A 9225-nucleotide genomic window follows, 5' to 3' on the forward strand; every position below is an offset into this window, starting at 1 on the left:
CATGTGCTTGGGACCCCTCCCCACCCAAGAAGAGCTCCATCCAAGAAGGTGGAAGGTGGGATCATGGTGGGGACCTTTCTCCCCGGCAGATAACATCTCTGTGTGAGGTTCTGTTTTCCTCACTCTATTTATGCGTGATTACCACATGTGTTGGCCTTGACTCTGGTCAGCTGAGTCTGCGTGTTGACTCACAGGGTGTTCTGAGTGGCTAAGAATGACAACCCGGGGCCTCAGAGCAAGCGAGGGGATATGGCCTCTGAAAACTAACCAGATAACACCGGTCTCTATTTCTGGGAGTTGACATTCAGTAACCAGCAGACTAATCAGAACCCTGAGGTGGGACAGACAGCTTGTTCAGTGTGCCTGCTGCTTGCTGCTGTTCCAATTCTGCTGTGGGAGAGCCTACAGTTAAATCTGAATGACCACAAGTTTGGCCTTGTCATAAACAGGCTATCTGTGGGCAGGGCAAGGGGGAGCTGGCTCACATCAACAAGCAAGACAGCCTTCCCAGGGAAAAGCCAGCTAGGCGTAGCACAGAGGTTCTCGACCCTTTAATGTAGTTCTTTATGTTGTGGTGACCCTAACCCTAACATTTCATCGCTACTTTATAACTAATTTTGCTACTGTTATGAATTGTAGTATCTGATATTCAAGATATCTGTTATCGAACCCAAAAAGGGATTTCTATCCACAGGTTGAGAACTGCTAGGTCAGAGAGACCCTGACTCAAAAATAAACAAACAACCCACCCAAAACATCTGGGAGTGGTGGCCCAGAGGCAGGCAGATTGCCGAGTTGATGGCCAGCCTGGGCTACATGGTAAGATCCTGTTTCAAAAAACCAAGTTGACCCCCATCCTACCTTCCCCACGCACACACAAATCAAACTGATTTGTGTGTGAGAGTTGGGGTCTTACGTAGCCCAGGTTGGCCCCAGAGTCCTAATTCTGCCTCCACCTCCCACATTCAGCGGTGACAGGTGTTGGTCACCACACCCCGCCCAATGGCTGAAGAGTTTGCCTTGCCCCTCCAGCCTTTGCTGGGTCTTCAGCGGTGGTGCCCATTACCTACGTTGTTCAAGGTCTAACCTGCAGCGCTGGATATTGCCAGCACCCAGAAAAGGCACCAGGTTTCTGACCTGACCTCTAGGTAGGGGCTCAGTGCCTCATCTCCCACAAGTGCTTGCCTGGCCTGGTCTGAAGTTGTCCTACCCCAAAGACAAGGTCAGGAAACTGTGGCAATCCATACTTAATAGGGACCTCTGAGCAGGAAAGCATGTCTGAGAGACACCTTTTTTCTGACTCTGACCACCATACAGCTACATCGGTTCTTTCCCATTGTGATGGACATAACTGGGTTGGCTTTTTTTTTTTTTTTTTAATGATTTATTTACTTTTATGTGCATTGGTGTTTTGCCTACATGTATGTCTATGTCAGGGTGCCAGGGCCCCTGGAACTGGAACTGGAGTCACAGACAGTTGTGAGTCACCCTGTAGTTGCTGGGAAGTGAACCCAGGACCTCTGGAAGAACAGCCAGTGCTCTTAACCACTGAGCCATCTTTCTAGTCCACCTTTATTCCTCAACCACGTATAGCCTGATTTTTGGGAGGGGATTTTATGGATGGTTGTCACAGGTTTTTAGATTGTTTTTAGGTTGTTTTTGTAGTTCTGACGATGGAACCCAATGTTTCAGACACTCTTTAAAAATCACTTTAAGAATGGCTCAGAGGTTAAGAGCACTGGCTGTTCTTCCAGAGGTTCTGAGTTCAATTCCCAGCAACCACATGGTGGCTCACAACCATCTATAATGAGATCTGGTGCCCTCTTCTGGCTTACAGGTGCATATGCAAGCAGAATAGTGTATGCATAATAAATAAATCTTTTTTTAAAAAAAGTAATGGCTCAGAGGTTAAGAGCACTGGCTGCTCTTTCAGAGGCCCTAAGTTCAATTCCCAGCAACCACATGGTGGCTCACAACCACCTGTAATGAGATCTGGCGCCCTCTTCTGGCCTGCAGACATACATGCAGGCAGAATGCTGTATACGTAAGTCACCAAGCTCTGCCCTAGCTCTGGTTGTTAGTTCTTCCGGTGATAGAACTGTTTGGATCCCATGTGGTTTATCAGCACAATAGTGCTTTTCCAAGGTGCTTTTTCCATGTTGGTTAGAAGGAATTTTGCCAGCTGAGTGGTGGTACACGCCTTTAATCCAGCACTCGGGAGGCAGAGGCAGGTGGGTCTCTTGAGTTCGAGGCCAGCCTGGGCTACAGAGCAGGTCAGCCAGGGCTACAGAGATACCCTGTCTCAAATGAAGAAGGAGTTTTGCCTGTGGTTGAAGACAGCCTGCCTCGTCTTACAACACTGAGTGCTGAGAACTCAGCCCCCCTCCTCAGTTCTGGGTTCTCAGTCTAGGGGGAGTAAGGGAGGGATGTTGGAAGAGTGAAAAATCCTAACCTAAATCAGGAAATGAGAGTCCAGACAGATTTAGCAGCTAACAGCTGGGTAAACCCATATGAAGGATCCAGCTGGTTCTAACTGACTGTAAGCATTTTAGGTCAGTCCTTGAATGTGAATCATCCTAAATGTCCAAATTCCTACCATGCCATATCTTACTGCTGGGGTAGAAGCTAGAGAAGCCGTGAAAGACAGGATCTCACTATGTAGACCATGCTGGCCTGGAAACTTACACCACCACCTCCACCCCCCTCCCCAAACCACCTCCTAAATGCTGGGATTAAAAGCATGAGCAAATGGGCTGAAGAGATGGTTCAGAGGTTAAGAGCACAGGCTGCTCTTCCAGAGGAGCAGGGTTCAATTCCCAGCAACCCTATTAAGTGCAGGGATCTGCTTCAGGGAGCCTCCAGACCTAGATGGCAGCCAGTAATGAGATCTGGTGCCCTCTTCTGGCCTGCAGGCATACATGCAGATAGAATATTATACCTACTAAATCTTTAAGAGAGAGAGAGAATCTATCTAAAAGCATGAGCCAAAGACCTCTAACCTAGAGGTCATGGACAAAAGGAAGCTCGGTGAGTATAAAATAACAATATGGGATGTACCTCAATTGGTAGAGGGTTTGTCTAACATGCATGGAGCCCTGCATTCCATCCTCAGAACATGAACCAGGTATGGCGGGGCAGACCTGAAATCCCAGTACTCAGGTCCTGAGGTCTGAGGATCAGTTCAAGGTTGAGGGTGGAGCCATGGCTCTGCTGTGAAAAGTGCTCCATGTGCATTCACCAGGACCCAGCACCCACTTGGCAAACCAGGCGACCTGTGCTCCTCCACAGGACCATCAGCTGGTGCTTGCTGCCTTCCAGCCTAGCTGCACAAATTCAAATTCAAAGACCCCTCCTCTGGCTTCTGCATATGTGTCCAGGCGCCCACACAAAATCTTTTTTAACATTGCAAGGTTAAATAGAAGACTAGCCTGGGTTACATGAAGCCAGTCTCGGGAATAAAATTGAAAGATGGGGCACAAAAAGTAACAGCACTTGGGGGTATCGACAGGAGGATCTGGAGTTCAAGGTCAGCGTCTGTAAATTTGAGATTAGTCTGGGCTGCATGGGACCTGGTCTAAAAAAAAAAAAAAAGCAAGCCCTGTCAGCCCCTGGGAGTACAGTCATTCATCTGTAATCTCCGAAGGAAGAGGTGGGAAGAAGTGCTGTGAGTTCGAAGCCAGGTCACCCAGGGCTATACAATTAGAATCAATCTGTCTCTGACACTCACGCGCGCGCGCTAAGGAAGCAACAGTGTTAACTGGCCTGACCCTGAACCTTGTTACAAAACGGAATGAGGCTGAAAGCAAGGCCCTGGAGTTGGGGGTGCTGGGATTCAGGAGTCTTGTTGGCCCAAGTCTGGCATCTGTTCCCCATAACCCTCAGGGACTCCAGCACCGCCGTCCTCTGTCTCCTCCTGGCGCACACTGCGGGTGCTGCAGCTGTCCCTGTTAAGTGCGGGAATCTGCTTCAGGGAGCTCCAGACCCAGATGGCAGTAGCGACCCCCAGCCCACCCAATCTGAGATCTCCATTTCTGGGTGTCTGAGAACCCCCCTCCCTCCACATACACCTAGACTTCAGACGAAGAATTGTGCTGCCAGGCATCCTAGAGTGACCACTCCCCCACCTCTGGCCATTTCGGGATGCCCAGGTACCCGGATGTGAGCTAGGCAGGGCGGCAGCTCAGCCCCGCCCCACCCTTCCAGGAGAGCTACTTCCATCCTGCGCGTGGCAAGAGCCAATCATGAGCCAGCGTTTTGCCTCTGTGCCAATGGCCGGCCTGTTGCTGGGACTCGCAACCCTGCTTTGGGATCTGCCTGCTGAGCCGGGCCGAAGCGCTAATGCGGGAGCTTATCCCGGCTTTCGGGTCCTCTTTTCTCCCCTCTGTCTCCGCCTTTGCAGTCTTTATCGAATAATCTGCTCTGTTTTTTTTTTTTGTTTGTTTGTTTGTTTGTTTTTGTTTTTTTTTAGGGCGTAAAAACCTCCACGGGGGTTGTCCCTGGAAGGACGTGATCTTGGAGGTTGGAGCATCAGGCTCCAGGTGGTCCTTGCCGTCAGGGTTGCCATAGGAACCTCTCTCTGGCCTCTAAAAGCTTCCCGCTGTCTCTCATCTCCAGGTTACCTTCCGGAAACCACCCCAAGACGCCTACATTGTATCTGTCACAAACTGGGGAACCAGGGCTCAGTATCTTTGCTCAAAGGTGGGTGGAGAATCAGTCCACTTTCATTCCTTCCCACGCTGGCCCTTTGGCAGTGCACTAAGGTGGGCGTGGGCCGCACAGCCGAAGTCCTGAGGACCGGAGTCCCTTGTCTCTCCAGTACTCAAGGTTCCCGGTTCTACCTGGCCAGCACTGGCAGCTTTAAATGAATGGCGGCCCGTTAGGAATCAGCTTGCAACGAGGTCAGAAGAAGAAAGGATGAAGGCCCCTTCCTTGTCATTTCAGAATTAGGGAGATGAGTCTAGGTATTGGTGGCCCATACCTTTTATCCCAGGACTCAGGAAGCAGAGGCAGGCAGGCAGATCTCAGTGAGTTCGAGGCCAGCCTGGTTTACACAGCAAAGTCCGGGACAGCCAGAGCTGCATACTGAAACCCTGGAGAGAGAGAGAGAGAGAGAGAGAGAGAGAGAGAGAGAGAGAGAGAGAGAGAATGAGAATAGACGTGTTTGCCAATGAGTAGAAGATCAGGTGTTTAAATTATTCATTTACACTTATTATTTGGCTGTGTACGTTTGCATGTGTGTGTAGGCATGTGCATGCCAGGATGCACCTGTTGTCAGAGGACAACTTTCAGACGTTCTCCTTCAGCCACGTGAGTCTTAGATATCAAACTCAAGCCTTTCCTCAGACTCAGCAGCAGGCTCCTTTACTCACTAAACAATCTCAGAGACTCGAAGATCAGTTTGAGCCTACCACTTAGCCATGCATGCCCCATCCTCTGTCAGGGAAGAAAGAACAGGGTTTGAAATCACATTCACACCTCACTGTGTCCTAGGTATGCAGGACACAACCTTTAACCCATCGACATCATAAAATGCCCAGGCGGTGGTGGTGCACGCTTTTAATCCCAGCACTCGGGAGGCAGAGGCAGGCGGATCTCTGAGTTTAAGGCCTGCCCAGTCTACATAGCTAGTTCCAGGACAGCCAGGCAACACGGAGAAACCCTGTCTCAAAACAAACAAACAAAAACTGTCTAGCAAACTGGGCCTCATGGGTGCTGAGACAGGAGGATGGCAAATTGAAGTCCAGCCTGGGCAACTTAGTGAGATCCTCGTTCAAAACAAAAACGGGTGGGTAGGGGAAATGCCAGTGGTAAGTAGACCTCCTGCCTAGAATCCCCCAGTGAGGGGCTGGGGTGTGGCTCAGTGGTAGAGCACCTGCCTAGAATCCCCCAGTGAGGGGCTGGGGTGTGGCTCAGTGGTAGAGCACCTGCCTAGAATCCCCCAGTGAGGGGCTGGGGTGTGGCTCAGTGGTAGAATGCTCACCTAGCATAAGTAAAGTTCTAGGTTCCTGTCCCAACGCCACAGAACCAAACAAATACCTGGAACTCACTGGCTTCCTGCTGTTAGTCCAGGGACACAGCTTGCTTGTAGTGCACACACTAACATGGGTTCAACCTCCAGCCCCACAAAAAGATAAATTTTGGTTATTTATTTATTTATTTGGTTTTGTGTGTGTGTGTGTGTGTGTGTGTGTGTGTGTGTTTGATACAGTGTGTGTGTGTGTGTTTGATACAGGGTGTGTGTGTGTGTGTGTTTCTCTGTGTAGCCCTGGCTGTCCTAGAACTCACTCTGTAGAACAGGCTGGCCTCAAACTCAGAGATCCTCTTGCCTTTGCTTCCCGAGTGCTGGGATGAAAGACTAAAGGCATACACTACCACTGCCCCACAGATCATATACACTTCTAATTCCAGCATTTGGGAGGCTGTGGCAGGAGGATCAGGAGTTCAAGTCCAGCCTGAAACAAAAACAGGTATCTCAGTTGGTAGAGTGCTTGCCTGGCATTCAAAAAGCCTTTGGTTCTGCCACCCCACATAAGTCTCCTGGGAAACATGTGAGTGAGAGAGGAGACAGGAAGATTAGGAATACAGAATCGTTCTAGGTTACATACCAAGTTCAAGACTGGCCTGCAAGAGACCCTGCTGTGTTTGGCTTTTTGTTTTGTTTTGAGACAGGGTTTCTCTGTGTAGCCCTGGCTGTCCTGGAACTCAGTCTATAGACTGGGGCTGGCCTTGAACTCGGAGATTTGCCTGCCTCTGCCTCCAGGCTGTACCACCACCACTGGCTGAGTCTCTGTTTTTAAAAGGGGGAGGGGAGGAGAGCAGCTGAAGCTAGATGTGGTGGCGCATGCCTTTAATCCCAGTATCTGGGAGGCAGAAGCAGATGGATCTCTGAGTTCAAGGCCAGCCTGGTCTATAGAGTGAGTTCCAGGACTCCTAAGACTACATAGAGAGACTCTGTCTCAAAAACAAAAACAAAAACAAAAAACAAAACAAAACAAAAAACAATAACCAACCAACCAAAGAGGGGGAGGCAGGGGGATGCTGGATGGCTCAATAGTTAAACGTTTGTATTACTCCAGTAAAATTCAGTTTCCAGCACCTGCCTCTGGTGGCTCAAAACTGCTCATAACGGGTTGGGGATTTAGCTCAGTGGTAGAGCACTTGCCTAGCAAGTGCAAGGCCCTGGGTTCGTCCTCAGCTCTGGCAAACAACAACAACAAAAATTGCTCATAACTCCAGCTCCAGGGGATCCAGCGCCCTCCTCTGGCCTCTGCAGGTGCCTGCATTCATATGCATATAGCCACACATAGCTATTGTTTTTTTTTTCCAGAGCTGAGGACCAAACCCAGGGCCTTGTGCTTGCTAGGCAATCGCTCTACCACTGAGATAAATCCCCAACCCCCATAGATATTATTTAAAAAAAATTTTTTTTTTGGAGCTGAGGATCGAACCCAGGGCCTTGTGCTTGCTAGGCAAGTGCTCTACCACTGAGCTAAATCCCCAACCCCTTAAAAATATTTTTTTAAAGGAGGTGGATGTTGGTGGTGGCACACGTCTTTAATCACAGCACTCAGGAGGCAGAGGCAGGTGGATTACTGAGTTTGAGGCCAGCCTGGTCTAATAGTGAGTTCTAGGACAGCCATGGCTACACAGAGAAACCTTGTCTTGAAAAAACAAAAAGCAAAAGCAAAAACAAAAACAAACAAACAAAACACTAGGGCTGGCCGAGGAGTTGGCCCAGTGTTAAGAATGTGTCCTACTGTTGCAGAAGTCCTGAGCTCAGTCCCAGCTTCCATGTTGGATGGCTCACAATCATCTGTAACTCCAGCTCTAGGGAGTGCAGAGTCTCTGGTTCCTCAGGTCCCTGCACTCACATGCACGTACTTGTACACATACACAGACACATACACACATAATTAAAAATGAGTAAATGGGGTTGGGGATTTAGCTCAGTGGTGGAGCGCTTGCCTAGCAAGCACAAGGCTCTGGGTTCGATCCTTAGCTCAAAAAAAAAAAGATGGGAAAAAAAATGAGTAAATGACCCTCAGGAGGAAGAGACAGGTGATCTGTGAGTTTTTTTAAACATACACCTAAAGTGGCTGGGTTTCAGAGATCTGAGTCCAGGCAGCTTATCTCAAATGTCCCACAAGTACATGAATGGTCCTTTGCTGCCTCTTAGTGGCCTAGAGTTGCTGATGAATGAGTGACAGTTAGCAGGTGCCTGCTCTGAACAGCATTAGACACAGTAATCAACAATTCCTGTCCAGAAGGGGCACCAGGGGTGGCCAAATGCCTAGAATCCAGATGTGGCTGCTAGCCCTGCAATAACAGAATGGGCTGACAGCCAAGAGGCTTGAGCACAGCCAGTCTCTTAGCAGGGACATTTTCAAGACCAGACAGGGTTTGTCTGTGTAGGCCTGACTGTCTTGGAACTCACTCTGTAGACCAGGCTGACCTCGAACTCACAGAGATCTGCCTTCCAGAAACTCCTTTAACTCCTTTTCAATCTCTCTCCCTCTCTCTCTCTCTCTCTCTCTCTCTCTCTCTCCCTCCCTCCCTCTCTCTCTCCCCTCCTCTTTTCCTCCCGTGCGGGTGTCTGCCTGTATGTGGAGGCCAGAGGACAGTGTCAGTGTCCATAAATGGCACCCTTTGCTTCCCTCATTGGTCTAGAACTTAATGACTAAGCTAGGTTGACTGCCAGCGAGCTTCTAGAATCTCCAATTTCTGCCTCACTGGTACAGGGTTACAAGCATGCTCCACCTTGCCCAGAATTTTCCCATGGGAGGGCTGGAGAGATGGCTCAGAGGTTAAGAGCACTGGCTACTCTTCCAGATGTCCTGAGTTCAATTCCCAGTAACCACATGGTGGCTCACAACCATCTGTAATGAGATCTGGTGCCCTCTTCTGGCTTACCGGCGTACATGCAAGCAGAGCACTGTATACATAATAAATAAATAAATCTTTAAAAAACATAATTTTCCCATGGGTACAATCTCCTAAAAGGGATCGAACTCAGGTCCCCATGCTTGCTACGATGCAACCACTTTACCAGCTAGGTTATCTTCCCAGACCCTAAAACTGGGCCCTTGTCCCCATTTCCTCTCTAGTCTGGTAGACCTAGAAGCTGAGCAGAGATTCCCCTGTAGAGTATCTGGAGACTTGTGGTGGCAGAGCTAGGGATATGAACATCATTCAGGGCAGTCACAAAGCCTGGTGAAGGCAGACGTC

This window comes from Onychomys torridus, chromosome 22, assembly GCF_903995425.1.
Source record: "Onychomys torridus chromosome 22, mOncTor1.1, whole genome shotgun sequence".
Lineage (NCBI taxonomy): Eukaryota > Metazoa > Chordata > Mammalia > Rodentia > Cricetidae > Onychomys > Onychomys torridus.